We start from the raw sequence: 15,994 nt of genomic DNA on the forward strand, positions 1-15,994 counted from the left end.
AGCGTGTTCTTGGAGTTGTCTCTGGAGATGGGGAGTCGGCCCTTTACCGAGTCTGCGTAGTATGTGCTACTTCCATCATCATAAATATATGTGAGCCACTACACCCCTTCCCTGGAGCCTGGCGAACCCAGCTCATTGCATATCTACTGAAGGTGAATCCAGAGGCTACACAGGAGAGTCTCAGGGACCCCCCAGGCTGCACCAGGTCTCGTCCAGACTCCGCCAGCTGCACGTCACACTGGACACCTGCAGACACAAGACATCTTGGTCAGGAAACTGTCACACATCCACTGTTTCTCACTCTTATCCACTCACATACTCAGTGTCTCCCGTTCACCAGGAATTACCTTTTAAAAGGGCAACCAGGAACACCCAGCCAAGCACAAACTCCATGGTGAGGTGTCTCTTCTGTCCTGATCAGAGAATGGGAACACCTGGGACTCCGGGGGCTGGGGGTCCTCTCCCAGCTGCGGAGTCTGGGATCAGCTGGTTTTATCACAATAGAGAGGACCCCATTTGCATGTGATCTAGCATATATATCAAGCTCCAGTCTTAGATTTGATTCTTTAAAAGTGAACAACAGGGTTAGGGATGCACTTGTAGTTTAGTTTGTGTAGATGGTGCTGTGATAATTTGAATAATTGTATTCAGTGTGTACAGGTGTATTTGCAGTCCTGTGTGCATTTTACAGGTCTTTCATCAACATAGATCATTTTCACTCTACAAGTATTTTACATACTTTTTGAAGTTTAACCCAAAATACTTCATTCTGTGCCATTTTCACTTGTATAATTTTGTTATTTATTTTGCATGTATTTTCATGCTGGTGTGTAGAATCACAGGTGGTTTATTTTTATTTATTTTCTTTGTTCATTTGGCATCCTGCTCTTTTCCTCATTAAAAAAAACGGGTTCTAATTTTTTGTGGTATCTCTAGGGTTTTGTTATGTTTAAGATCAATGTCACCTGCAAACAAGTAATTTTCCTTCCTCCTTACTGATTTAAATGTCTTTCATTTTTTTTATTCCCTATTTTTTTTCTGGTTACGTCTTCCAGTGGTAGGAGAAGAAAGCTTTTCCCTTCTTTTCTTCTGGGATTTAGCCAGTGTAAGGATTCAATTGACATAAGACATATCTACAGGAGAGAATAAATTTCATTTTGTAAGTGCATGGCCTTCCTAATGACATGACACCCAGAGAAAGGACAAAGCAGGTGGCACTTGTGTCTTTCAGACAACGAAACATTGGGTTTGGCAAGAGTTAAGTTTGGGGTATTATGTTAGTCACCAAGTAAGTAAGTTTCTTTGCATAGTCTTCTTGTCCCTGTGTTCTTTATTGTGGTGCTAACGATGGTTCTTCCCTCTTGGTACACGGGAGAGAGATTTATATCCTGCTGTCAAGGGACGATGGAGAGTCTGAGTGTACTTGGGCTCTTTCTCAAGTGACTTTCACCCAAATAAGCAGTGTGACAAGATGACATAGTTTGAGGTGGCATATGTATTCTTCACGTTATCATGGGAAATACTTATGTTAGGGGTGACCATCATTGCCTGGCTCCTGATTTGACAGGAAATCCTTCAGCATTTTACCGTTCAATATGCTGTCAGGTGTGGGCTTTTCATAGTGGCCATGATCATGTGGAGGTAATTTCCTTCAGTCCCTTTTTAATTGGGTTCTTTTTAAATGATGAACATGTGTTGAATTTTGTCTAATGTTTTTTTGAATCAATTAATGATGGCTTTGATTCACTCATTCCCTCTGTTAATGGAGGACATCACATTTATGCATCTGTGTATGTTAAAGGATCCTTGCATCCCTGGAGTGAATCCCACTGGATTATGTTGTATGCTCCTCTCAATGTTCTGTTGAATTCAGTATGCTCAGATTTTGTGAAGGAATTTTGCATGTATGTTCATTTGAGATAGTGACCTGTAGTTTCCCTTCTTGTGGTGTCTTTCTTTGGTTTTGGTGTGAAAACAATGCTGTCCTCACAAATTTCATTTGGGAGTGCTGTTTTTTTATCAGTGGTTTGTAATAGTTTGAGAAATATTGGCATTAATTCCTCTTTAAATACTTAGTAGAAGTTTTAATAAAGCCATGGACTCCTAGGCAGATTTTTTGGAGGGTGAGGTTTTAGATAGAGAAATCTTATTAATTTTTCTTTTGTTCATTTTGTATTTTTCCATGAAGCAGTCTTGGTGGACTACATTATGGCATAAAATGTGTAATTTGTTCCTGGTGATCTAATTGTTGGCCTATAAATACCTAAGTTTTCCTTTAATGATCCTTTTCATGTCTTTATTTCAGTTATGTCTCCATTTTCAATTCTGATTGCATTTGTTTGAGTCTTCCTTATTTCCCCAGGCTACCTATTTGTTTCAAATTTTACATACTTTTCCAAATACAAATTTTTATGTAATTGATTTGTTTTCTGTATTTGTGATAGTCTCTATTTTCTGTCTGCTTTATATTTTTATGGTATTTTCATGTTTATCTTGTTATGTCAATAAAAATTCCAATGAGTTTTTTAAGGAATCTGAAAAATATACAATTCATATGAAAGCACACAACACATGGAAGCAACAAAACAATCATGACGTCGAGAGAACCTGGAGACATCACACTTCTCTCTTTCTAAAGACATTGCAGAGGTACATCAACCACAACAGTGTGCTGCTGGCATCAAATGAGACATTTAGACCAGTGGAGCTCATTACGGAGCCCAGAAGTAGAAGTTTGCAGATGCACTCAGCAAATCCTCCACGAGATTTCCAACAATGCACAGTGGGGGGAGGATAGTGTCTCTTAAACATGGTGTTGACTAGGGGCACCTGTGTGGCTCAGTAAGTTAAGCATCCAACTTCCACTCAGGTCATGATCTCACGGTTTGTGAGTTCGAGCCTCACATCAGGCTCCTGCTGACAGCTCAGGGCCTGGATTCTGTTTCTGCCTCTATCTCTGTGCCTCCCTACTCATGATCTCTCTCCCTCAAAAACAAAGTAAAAATTAAAAAATAGTATTGATATATACATGCAAAATAACATTTGGCCATACCTTGCTTCATACATATACATCGACACAAAAAAATCTCAAAATGGTTGAAGGATTAGGAAGAACACTTGAACCTAAATGCCTTCAAAGAAAACATGAAAGATAAATATGACATTCACTTGAGAATGATTGATTTGATATAAAAGCAAAGTCACAGAGAACAAAGCAGGCAAGGGGGACTACACCATACTAGAAAAGGGGCAAGCAAATATTTGTAGAGCTAGAAGGCAGTCTATGGGAGGGTAGACATTACAATAAAAAAATATTGAAAAGGAGTTAATATCCAAAATGCAGGAGGGACAATAAGGTGTTCTCATTTCCCGGCCATCAGACCACACCTCAAGCTTCCCCCTTTCCCTAATGGAGACCCACCTCCATTCAAAGTGCTCCTCAGAGGATGAGTCTTAAAGATGTGCCCACTAGTGTCTGGGCCTCACATGCACAAGAGGATGGATTGCCCCCAGTGCAGAGCCTGTGCTCAGGGGGCCTGAGAAAGGAACTGCCCCCACCCATCAGTAGCCAGATGCCCTGTCTTGCTGCAAAGGGAGGACCTGACCCTGTGATACACTCTGTTACCGCAGGATGTTCTTGCTTTACCTCCTCACCGTGTAACACCCCGATCTTGTGAGTAAAGAAAGAACAGAATTTGATTCAGAAGACAAAGCTACTGATTTGTACAATGTAGGAACCATAAAGTCTTTTGTCATCTATTAGCCCCACCCCCATCTTTTGTCCCTAACATGGCTGCCACTCATGCCTCAATTCCTGGTGATGAAGATGCATTTCTGGAATGAACATCTGCTCAACTTTCTTGTCAATGCCATTGCACTCTGATTCACAAGTTCTCTTTCCATGTATGCTTGGGGAAGGCAACTAAGTTGGGCTCAATAGTACTCCAAGTTCTTGAAGCCAACTTACATTCTGTGCCTTCACCCAAGGCTGCACTCTTGTTTAGTATGTCTGTGACTTGTCACTCTATTACCAAAGGAGTCAGAGAGCCCTTGCAGACTCCCCCACCCTCCTAAAGCACCAGCCGGTCAGGGCCATACACCCTCCTGTCTTCTTAATGTCCATGGTTGCAAACAGCTACTGCCAACGAGGACTATGTCACAGTGCTTCAAAACTCCCCACAAAGTGTCTTGTCAGTTTTTCACATCCCTCTCACTGGTACAAAAATGCATTTGCATAAGCTTCTAAGGAAACCTGGCTACTGCTTCCCAAGGACCCCTAACTTCACTGCCTTTGCTCTGTCTCTGTGAGCCCCTCACCCCTACTTGATGCTGCCACAGATTTCTTTTCCTGGCTTTCAGAGTCATTGACCTACTTTAAAGTGTTAATATTAGTTCTGTGCACACCCCAAACTCTCATCTGTCTGAATATCAATAACATGTTTCACCTCTCATTCCATGGAAATGGAGTGGCTGCAGGTATCCTGTGACAACCTGTGCCTCTCGGATATGTCCTATAACTTTCTTCCCATGAAAATTAGACCTTGGGCCATCAGGCCCCACTGCATGCTTGTACCCCCACAGCTGCTGTCTGGATACATTAGGATCCCCACTCACCTCTGTATTCCTCTCTGACAAGTTTGTAATTTCCAGGCCCACCACCTACCTACCAGCTGGCCACTGACCAACCCCTCCATCATCTTGTGTCATGTTAACAGTTTAAATCAGGCTATCCCACTCCCCTCCCTAAAAAGGGAGAACCAGGGGACCTGGGTGGCTCAGATGGTGGGAATCCTACATCAACTCAGGTCATGATTTTGTGGTTTGTGAGTTTGAGCCCTGACTCAGGCTCTGTGCTGTCAGCTCAGAGTCTGGAGCCTGCTTCAGATTCTGTGTCCCCCTCTCTCTCTGCTCCTCCCAACTCACACTCTTTCTCTCAAAAAATAAATAAACATTAAAAAAATTTAAAAGGGGAGACCCTACTTCATTCCACCTGATTGCCCTCAGCTACAGGAATGGTTTCTGGGACATCTGGTGGTCAACACTGAGTTGTATTTTAAAAAAAAATGTAACATTTATTTCATATTGAAAGACAGACACACGGCGTGAGCAGGGGAGGGGTAGATAGAGCGGGAGACATAGAATCTGAAGTAGGCTCCAGGTTCTGAGCTGTCAGTACAGAGCCCGATGTGGGGCTTGAGCTCACAAACTTCGAGATCATGACCTGAGCTGAGGTCCATAGCTTAACCAACTGAGCCACCCAGGTGCCCCACCCTGATTTCTGTTTTGTGACAGCTTCTGTATGTGGGGAAACATAGGAGCCACTCAGGCCAGTTTCCCTACTAGAAGTACTCCAGGCATACTCTCTGCCTGCTGTAAAATCAGCCTAAGCCACTGCACTCCCAGGTTTTCCCAAGCTTGCACATCTGCAAAGGGAAAGACTGCCACTCTTCATAACCATTCCAGACATGCCCTGGAGTCTTCAGGTCTGTTGGCTCCCTCTGGAAATCCCACAGGTCCTAACCGCCATGAGTACCAGAGGACAGAGGACATTTTGCCAGCAGGCCTATAATTGCTGCCCTATTATACGCAACTGATCTTTCTCCTAAAATTCCTAACAGTCACTCTCCAGCCCAAACCGTGAGGAGACTGTCACTATCTCTCCAGCGACTGACAGAGCTCACAAGTCTGTCAAATATACAGCCAATATCAGAGGTCCCTGTCCTTTCCTTCACTTTAGAAGCCTGCCTTTTTCCCTGACTTGGACTATTGTTTATCATGTAAGTTCCTCACAATGGGAAAAGACAGGTAGACAGATAATGATCAGATGGGGTGTACATCGGGGTTGAGTTGGCCTCCTGAGGCCCCTTTATCTCTCCTCTGTTCTTACACCAACCCCATCAGATGGGATAATTAAGAAACTGAGAGACAGCGGGTTCTTCCCAGGCATCCACTAAACCTCTGACTAAATTATTTCCCAGGGCACTACTTGTAAATCTCTCCAAGTTTTGTATAATATCAGCAGGCCCCAGGGAGTCCCTGTAGCCCCTCCCTACCCACTGGGGCTCTCCAGATGGATTTGACAAATTGGCTTCCTCTTTGGTTAATGGCTGCATGTTTGGTGGATGGACTGATGCTGCCTGACTGGCCATGCCAATGCCACGACTGTGGTAAAGAATGTAATGCCTGAAATGGTTCCTGGATTTGCCATTCCATTATGGATTTAGCCAGACCAAGGAACTCACTTCAGCACATAGACAAACTATGTACTTGCAAAGACTTGGGGGTGATAATTAGAATTTCATACCCCACATCATCCTTAATCATCACAGAAGAGGACGATGAGGATATGTGGATTAGGGGAACAGATATGGAACATGAAAAACTAGACACAAAAGTCCTTCAGGAAAAATCTGCCTGGAAACTGGCCTGGTACAACCAGAATCATTGTCCTTGGCACTTAATGAGATTTGGAATGCTCCAAATAGCAGGCAGGGACTGACCCTCTTTGCAACAGTATTTTCGAAAGGAATCCTTAACCCTTTCTCTACTGATTGGGTGAACTTCATGATAACTTATATGACCAAGCTGATGCCATGCCTAGCCATGTCCAAGAACTAACAGGTACACTTGTGTCATATCATCCACAGACAAGAAGAACATGGCCTCTGCCACTGACTAGCCTTGCCACCCTTTCTACAGAATATGGGGCGCTCATCAGGTCTTCAGAGAGCACCCAGTGCCACCTCGCTGAGAAGGACCTTATGACGGACTGCTAACCGACTACACTGCCATCAGAATTAGGGAAAGATTCTTCTGGATTCACGCAAGCTGCACAAAACAGTTCCAGATCGCCATTGTCAAGACCGTGGATGACCATCCCCATGATGACCATTGGTAAGGATTCCCAGAGCCAATTCACAGGCTTCGGAAGCACATGGCATCACATAGTAGGTCACGGATCAAAAAACTGCATTTCCACCTAGTTTTATTTTCTGCCTCTTTCCTGTCAGGAAAGAAAAAAACCTTTTTAAAATGGAGGCTACACTTTCCCCACTATTAAAAGACTCACTACATTTCCTGCTCTCCCTCTGAACCTCTATGATTGTTTGTCTTCAGGGTGCATCTGCCCCATTCACCTGCGTAGTTATCTCAGCAGGTCAGACACAGACCCTTACACCAGTTTTCCAAGTCCCGTCTACAGTAAATAATCAGTCTGATTGTCATTTGTTTTGTCATCGGGATAGCAAGTAAGCCCCCAAAGTAGTGTTATTTCCTGCCAATGTAAGCAGGTGAATGCACCATGTGGATGGACAAATGGAAGGGTGTGGTATCCACAACCAGAACGACAATGTCTCTCTGCATTTCCTTCCACTGCACTGATTGGGACCACAACTTTGATGGAAGCTTCAGGATGGTCCTTTGCTCAGGTGAAGTATTGGGAGAGAATACTTCCCTTTGTATGAAGACAGTCATGGTGCTAGGTTCTCTCTCTCAGTGACATAGCAAGGCAATCTGGTGCCAGATGGTTACTAGGTACTCCAGCATAACCCCCATGGCACAAACACTTTCCAGATCCCAAAATGTTTCATTGGCACTCAGACTACCTGTGCATCAACTGGCATAGCTCAGCCACTTCCAGGTAAGGCTGCCTAACAGCACAAGTCATATGAAAGTAGACCGAAAATCTGGAGTAGCTCAGTCAGGTGACAAAACCCACCTTATAGCTGCTGAAGGACTGCAGGCCTCCCATGTCTCACAAACTTTCAGGAATGCATGATAATTGACCAGTGACAGTGACCCTCAATTGCCCAGACCAGTGGGAATTCATGACAGGCTCTACATGAGCTGGTCAGGCTAACATCTTGGCACTCTTTGGACTGTTAGGAATTCCCAAGGCAGCAGGGTAGAGATGTACAGGTTGAGAGCAGACTGTGGCTGGGACTCCTTGGTCATCGATGCTGAATGGGACATACTGGCTAGCTCAGTCATGACAGAGTCTCCCCTGTGGCCCTTGAGATACCCTCAACTGCCTAGATGTCTTGGGAATGTGAGCCATCTTATGGACAGCTGGGCATTTACATTTCAGTAGTCAACTGTAAAGCACCACCTGTTAGGAGGGGGCTTTAATGCCCGTCAAGTGGGCAGACTGAAAGGAGAAATGGTGTGTTTAATGTCCCCCCTCCTTCAGTAAATCTTGAATTATGGGGTGCAATTACTCAGTCCTCTATTGCGCACAATATCGATGTGCATATACTGTCTTAATTGGATGTGTGGGAGGGTGCAATTTGCAGTCCTACAGACTCCTGATATGTAGCTCCCCCAGGAAAGCCAGGCACTGGGTTTGTTCCCACTGGCCTTGATGGCATGTGAGGGCACCCACATCATTAACAAGACAATGCAGGGTCAAAGGGGCCACCGTTGGTAAAAGAGATTCAGTAAAGACTCTTCCAATAGTGACATCAAAGGGATGTTGAGACCCCTCTACTATCCCTCCCTTTATACCTAGTAAGCTAAGGAGCACCACACTTATATTTGGAGGGGTTCCTGGGAAGCACTGTACCTTGGCTTCAGGGTCAATGAGAGAAATAAAATGTTGTCTGTGTCTGTGTCCTACAGGGTAATTCCAGAAGTGTAGAGGCAGTTGTCCCAGGAGGAAGGACATACTCCACACACCTCCGGGTCCCTAGGCAGGGCCTTGGCATCTCCCCACCCACTGGGATCCCAGGTCCACCCTACCAGGGCTGTCATGTCCAGAGAATGATGGCACCCACCCGAAGGATAGGAACAGCATTCTCTTGAAGATCCCAAAGTGTCTGATCAAAGTTTCTGATTTGTATTCAGGCTGTCCTGAGATTAAGTCACTAGGGACCCCTCTTCTCAGAGCTGTGCATAAAGAGAAGTGTGGGCATCATGTCTAGAGCAAGAGATCTGGGTTGAAGTTCCACCCCTTGAATGGGGCACTGCTGGGACCCTCCTGTGGGCTGCTATCTATGGAGGTGGTGATCCCATCAGCATTTGCAGCAAAGAAGTCTTGGGCTTCTGGAAAATTCTCCTTTTCACATCTGACTATGGCATGCATGCTAATGCCTGCTACACTAAAGGTGGTATTTCCATGAATTGTATTGGCACAAGGCTTAAGGTCAGAGTGGTCCTTCAAGAAGAACTCCTTAGATTCTGTTGTCAAGTGCCTCTCCTCCAGGTGGAAATGGACAAAGGCTCATGGGCGCATGACATAAGGCAAAAACAAAACAAAACAAAACAAAACCCAAAACCCACACCTATTGAATTGTCCCCATTCTATGTTAGAGTTGGATTGCATCACCTGGGCTTGACCTCTCCCAGTGGGCCTAAGCTGTCGTGCCATAAAAATCCAAGTTCGGAGAATCAAAACTTCTTTCTTCCTACCTCTTTGAGCTCTGGGGCCCTAGGGAGCCTGTTACTCAGAGCTTTCCCCTTTTTCCTTGGTGTGTGTCTGTTGCCATGTGCCTTGGGGTGATTGCCATAGCCTTTTGATACATTGAAAAGACTGGAAGCTCCGTAGGTTGTCTCTAAGTAAACACTCCGTTGATACCTTGAGCTTTTCAGTGATTTATGAATCTGGGGCATTGGACCAATCCAGACAGCTGTAGTATGTCAAGCGCTTAAAGCAACAGGTTGGAGCCAATTGTGAAGACCCACTAGAGTCAATCAATGTCCTTGTCTCCCTACCTTTGGACAAATGATTCCAGGAAACCTTGCATTTTCATGATGGTGTAGTGCCTGTCACCATTTCTCTCTTTCACACTGGTCCGAGGATATGTTGGTGTAGTTGACTTGATAGGGAGGACCTGGGATAGAAGTTAGCTCTTCCCACACATGTGTGCTGAGGCCTCCCACACTGAGGTGTCCCCCACAACACCTGTCAAATAGGGAGCGATTGTCAACAGCAGTGAGGAATACAGCCAGTAGGGGAGGTTGCCTTGACCATGTCCTCCATCCAGGGAGACATGATGCTCCTGGTAGAGTTGCCTCTGTCACTAGGTAGGCATGGCTAAGCAAACACAACACCAGGGTACTGGTTGCAACACAGTGGACCCAGCAGCTGGCGTCTTCTTCGACACTAATCTAGGGATATGGTCTTCGGTGTCCAGCAATATCTCACTTGGAGATGAGTGGGAAATACACACCTCTGGAACCCCAGGATGGTGCCTGATTGTTGGTCTCTGCAGGGAGTCTGACCTTTTATGGCACATGGTAACTTAGGGTGGGGGTTTCTGGCAACACCTGGCATCAGCCCAAAGCAAAGCTACAGACCACCAGCAAGCTCCAGCTCCTTCCCAGAGCAGGTGAGATGTGGGGGTGAGGAATGAGTGAGCCATTTTCAGTGCTAACACATTGTTGGAGGGCACCACCTAGGCCCCCAATCCCATCCCTGGGGACAAATGTGTTGGGGACCCCAGCTGTTGTACAAAATTAAGAACATGTAGTCTGTATCCTGCTGAAGGAATAGGCAAGAGCCATTGCTCAGGGGGTGGACAGGTGGCTCCCTAGGCATCTGCGCTCTGGCTTTGGATACATGAGATGCATGGGGCCCTCTGACTCAAGGTGGTGTTTCAGTGCACCCCCAACAAAGGAAATGGAGGCACAGGATTTATGACTCACAAGGCCCAGAAGCAAGGGTACACAAGGACCTTGGGAAGGGCAGGCCTCCTTTCCACAGTCCCAGTGATCAGGACATAGAAAACAGGGTAGCAAGTACCTGATTACTTGAGAATGGATGGGGCTGAAGTCCCTACCTTTTCACAGGCTCACCTCTGTGTGATTATTTGAGAAGGCTCTCAGAAAACAAAAGTGGGAATCCTAGGCAGATCCTTATATAAGGTTAAACTCACTGAAAAGTAGGCAAGAAAAAGAGAGCAGGGATTCACATTCACCGGGCTCCAACTGGATGCCAGAGTCATCCATAGGCACTTGTGCCTACCTTTCTTATTCATTTCATTTGGTGCTCCTTTAAACCTCATGGTCTCAGTCTCCCACATTTGAAAATTTGCTCTCCAGGGAGGCACAGCTTGTGCCAGGTGGAACCTAATGCCAGTCCCATTCCCTCACAGCCCATAGACACCCCAGTGTGGAACAGGCAGTGTGGGTGGGTGGTAGCCCTCCATTATCCTGAACCCACATTGGGACTGGGGGAAGACAGATTACCTGAGAATGAGAAAATGTTCAGTGTGCAACAGCACAGTTTTGGAGACAACTAATGAATTTGTCCCGGAAAGAGCTTGTGTGAACGTCTCTTAATTCTGGAAGCATATACCTCAGTTCAAGACCCAGATGCTGACTCAGGTCCTCTGCACATAATCTCGGGCTCAGTTTGGGCTCTTGGAAGCTTAGATATATATGTAGAGGCCACAAGCATGCAGTTTTTAAGTTTTATTTCATCGTTCTGGTGAGTGAGCCATGAGAGATGTGTGTCAGAGCCGTGATGTGCCTGTGGACCCCTGCGTCTCCTGCAGAGCCCCGAAATGTGGATGTCAGCTCTGCAGCCTCATTACTGTATTTTTACACATGTGCCAGTTGGATTGTCTATAGTTGTTCAGCAGTGAGGAGGCTAATTATGGATTGTCGTCAGCAACAATCAGTCCCTTAACTTTCTCGGGGTTGATAATTTGACATTTGTGTCGACACCACAAGGAATGCAGCTATTATGGCTTAAATGGGACCAAAAACCGCTCTGAGATGTAACAGGGATTCATCACTTTGCCTCACTGGCCGCATTCTTCTTGGAGGGGTCCACTGCCTGTGCTCCCACCAGTGCCTCGTCCAGTGCACCATGGAGGATCCCAGCTTATGTGGTAATGGCAGTTCCTGTTATTGTCGCATGACCCTCTGTGACTGCATTTCTCCGGGATACAGTCATAATTCAGCTGAGCCACACTGCCAGTGCAGTAGGTGTCCTGACAGAGCTTTCCAGAAGCATAGGGGGTACCAGTTCTCACATGACCAATATCAGTTGTGCTATGAAATGAACCCAGCCGTAAACACCAGAACCCTGAGATCTCAGACGGATGGAATCCAACATGCTCTTGCAGCTGAGGGAGATGTGTGACAATCCTACACTGCAGCCTTCCACATGGCATGTCTGTGTGGGAACAGGGTTCAGTGTTGAATTCCCCAGGGTCTTCTGCAGTGTCCATATCGGCTGCTTTTTTGATTTATGATATAGCAGACATCTTCCCCTTTCCAGAATTTTTGCAAATATTTCTTGGTCAGTGCAGTTCCCATGATAGCAGCATCCCTCTTCAGTGCACGCGGTTCATCTTGCATATGGAAGTCATCAGGGTATGCGAAGGACACCCCACGTTAGGACTCTGGAAGATCACATATATTTACACCTCTATGACTGTGTGTCTTCAGTATATTTTGGATTGGCCTGTCACGTGTCCCAGCATCGAAATAGGTGCAGTTTGTATAGCATCTGCCTGTATTACATTTGTCCCCAGGGATTAAAATACAATCACTCATACAGCATAGATTGCTATAGCACTGCTCTAAGGAGCTGCAGTCACAATGTTTGCCTGGGTCAGCTATTTCCAAAATGATTGTGGGTCAGGCTTTTATTTCAATGCACCATTTAGATGTTGAAGAGGCACTTGCCTAATCTGCCACTTATTATGTACTGTGTATGAATGAAGGAACACTTACTGAAAGCTTCAGGTATACAAGAGAGTTGGGTCCTAATGCAGTTGGACCTTTTCTGGCAAGCATATTCATCAGTGTCAACCCACAAACCAATATTTTTTGCAATCTGATGTGTTGCTATGATAGACAAGAGTAAACAATATCTGCCTAAATAACCCATCATGATGGGGCTTTGTGGTTGGCATACACTACATAAAACTGGACTGAAATTAACTTCATGGGATCCATCTCAAATCAGAATTAAGGATGAATGTGGTTTAAGAATTCGAAAACCCTTGGACTCATAGTATCGAAAAAAAAGGACTCTGATGCAACACATATTTGCCCATGTTAGCTGGATCTCTCTCATTATAAATTATCATGAAACCAATATAGTAACTTACATGAATCCCATGAAACAATGAGTCAATTAAGCTAACTAGTCTTCTTAAGAATTGGGCACATTTTGACACGTGATTGACACGTGGTTGAACACACTGTATATTGTTTAGGGTCTGAGAGCAAAATTACGTGATGTGATGACTACAATTTACTAGAGATCCTGAGCCCTACACATGCATTTGCTTGAGGATCAGGGGTCCCTATGCTCCTTATATCCCAGGTTATAAGTAGCTCCCATTGCATTGGTGTCTGTCACTATCTGAGAAACAGTGTGTTCAAATGTTGGGAATCGCTGATGTGTCTGATTTCATAGGCAAGGTCATCCAACTTCATGATACCTTAAAGGCCCCGATAGCACGTGTCCATGGAGACCATGGAAAGAGGAATCTCCTCCAGGTAGCCGAGGTAGTAACAGTCTGGAGGCATGGAGGGGTAGTCCATCTGCAAGTCTCCCTGATCATCCTGAGTGATCATCAGCAGATGTCTGGACCTAAAGGGTTGCTTTGGCCACATGTGGATAATGTGTCTCTTGTCCCAAAACACAGGCTACAGGACAGCCAACCAGTCATCTGAATGCCCTTGCCATTGTGCAGCTCCTTCTTTGTAATTACCACCTCAAGGAGATGTAGCGCCATGAGGGACGACCCTGAGAACACTGGACAGGAGCCAGCACTGCCCAGAGTGCAAACTGCAAGAGGGGTGCCCTCAAGATGACCTGGCCCTCTGCCACCCTCATGCCCCTGTTCAGGGACATCTGCCAGTGAGAGTGGATAAATGGAGGATCCTCAGGAAAGTGAGGTCTAGGCCATCTGACAGAACAGAGGGCTGTACCGGGTGGCCAGCACCCTGCACCTGGGATCCACTTGTGGGGTTAGGTAACAGTCCCAGGGTGTGGCATTGTGTGACCCTGCACAACAGTTCAGCTGGGGTGGATGTGGGAGAAGCAGGTGAGCCAGTTCAAGCGTGCTCACATGGACATAGTAAGGACTCGGACCAAGAGACATGGCTCTATTGAACACATTCCATCTTTCCTCCAGCTAGTGAATATGGGATTGAAATTTTAACACCCTGAACTTCTCTACCAATTCCATGTCCTGTGGTACTGCTGGGTCACTTTCTATGGACGACTGCTTTTCCTCATTATGGAGACCAATGCTTCCTATTTCCTTGGGATGTGGAGGTGGACATTGTCAATTTTACCTTTATAGGTGACTAAAAAAATAGCTTTGTCGTTTTTCATGTCTCATTCTGGTTAGACATTAGTTTTCAAGCCATTTGATCCTTTTGGTTTTTGGTTTGAAGCTTCCTCTGAGTTTACTGAGGAAACATTTCCCAGTATTCTGTCATGATTGGTGAAGTACAAGGTTGTGTTTTAGTATTTTTTTTATGCCAGCTTGGGAGAACAGAAAGTACTGCTGACCATGTGTGAGCCCCCGGGGTTTTCCGCTCTAATCCCTTATTGGGGTTCTTTCCTGGCCTCTGGCAGTCTCCTCCCATGCATGTGTGGTTCCCTCCTCAGCTGGAGATGCCAGGGAGTGGAGGTAGCTTTGGCAGCTTGCACCGTGGAGTCTGCACATGATCAAAAGACGTTATCAGCCATGGAACCCCCTTGTTTGATTAAATATGCTCTCCTCCTTTAAAACCCCCTGCATCAGGGAGAAACCTCAGAGTTGGCTTTTGGACAGAAGTCTGCATTCTCACCAGAGGCTGGCCTTGTGCATAAGGCTCAAATTCCTTTCCTACCAAAACTAAAACTTTGAACGTTGACCTTTCCAGCAACAGGCAGCTGAATTCAGGTTTTGATAACAATAAAACAGAGAGTGGAGTGGCGGTTGCCAGGGGCTGGCAGTGAGGCGCAATGAGGGTTAGATATCAAGGGGTGTGATTTTCTTTTATGCAAAACGACTAATTTCTAGAGGTCTTCTCCACAACATTACATGTGTAAGTTAACAACATTGTACTGTACGGTTAATATTTAGTGAAGAGGGTGGATCTCAGTTTCAGTGAGATCTTACCGCAATACATGAGTTTTGCTTCTCGCACAAGTATGCATGGACACACACTCTGTACTGATAAGTGAAAATAATTTTTAAAAATGTGCATACTTTGGTCCTAACCCTGGGGTTATGCCATTTGCAAATATCCTCTTCCATTCCATAGGTTGCCTTTTAGTTTTGTTTATTGTTTCCTTCACTGTGGAGAAGCTTGCTATTTTGCGGTACTCCCAAGAGTTCATATATGTATGTATTTAATTTTCTTGTAATATTTTAAATTTAAATATACGTGTGTTAACCTACAGTGTAGTATTGATTTCAAGTGTAGAATTTAGTGATTCATCACGTACATATAACACCCAGTTATCATTTCAACAAGTGCCCTCCTTAATGCCTATCTCCCTTTTAGCCCAACTTCCCCACTTCCCCTCAGTTTGTTCTCTGTATTTAAGAGTCTCTTCCTGTTTCTTCTCTCTCTGTTTTTCTCTCATTTTATTTTTCCTTCCCCTATGTTGTGTTTCTTATATTCCACATATGAATGAAATCATATGATATTTGACATTTTCTTAATGACTTATTTCACTTAGGTTAATACGTTGTTGTTCCACCCACATTGTTGTAAATGACAAGATTTCATTCTTTTTGATGGCTGAGTAATATTCCATTGTATATATTTACCACCTCTTCTTTATGCGTTCGTCCCTTGATGGATATTTGGGCTCTCCCACAATTTGCTTATTGTTGATAGGGTTGCTGTAAACATTGGGGTCCATGTGCCCCTCCGAATCAGCATTTTGGTATCCTTTGGATAAATACCTAGTAAAACAATTGCTCGATCACAGGATAGTTCTATTTTTAATTTTTTCAGGAATCTCCACACTATTTTCCAGAATGGCTGCACCAGCTTGCATTCCCACCATGTTAATTTTAGCCATCCTTAC

The 15,994-nt window shown here is 44.9% G+C and overlaps 2 pseudogenes; both read right to left on the reverse strand.

The window, feature by feature from the left end:
• Positions 1–5: 5 nt before the first annotated feature.
• Positions 6–474, reverse strand: LOC125918388 (immunoglobulin heavy variable 3-23-like; annotated as a pseudogene).
• Positions 475–11,201: 10,727 nt separating this feature from the next.
• LOC125918387 (disintegrin and metalloproteinase domain-containing protein 21-like) lies at positions 11,202–13,813 on the reverse strand (annotated as a pseudogene).
• Between the last annotated feature and the right edge of the window lie 2,181 nt (positions 13,814–15,994).

Source organism: Panthera uncia, unplaced genomic scaffold (genome assembly GCF_023721935.1).
Source record: "Panthera uncia isolate 11264 unplaced genomic scaffold, Puncia_PCG_1.0 HiC_scaffold_730, whole genome shotgun sequence".
NCBI lineage: Eukaryota > Metazoa > Chordata > Mammalia > Carnivora > Felidae > Panthera > Panthera uncia.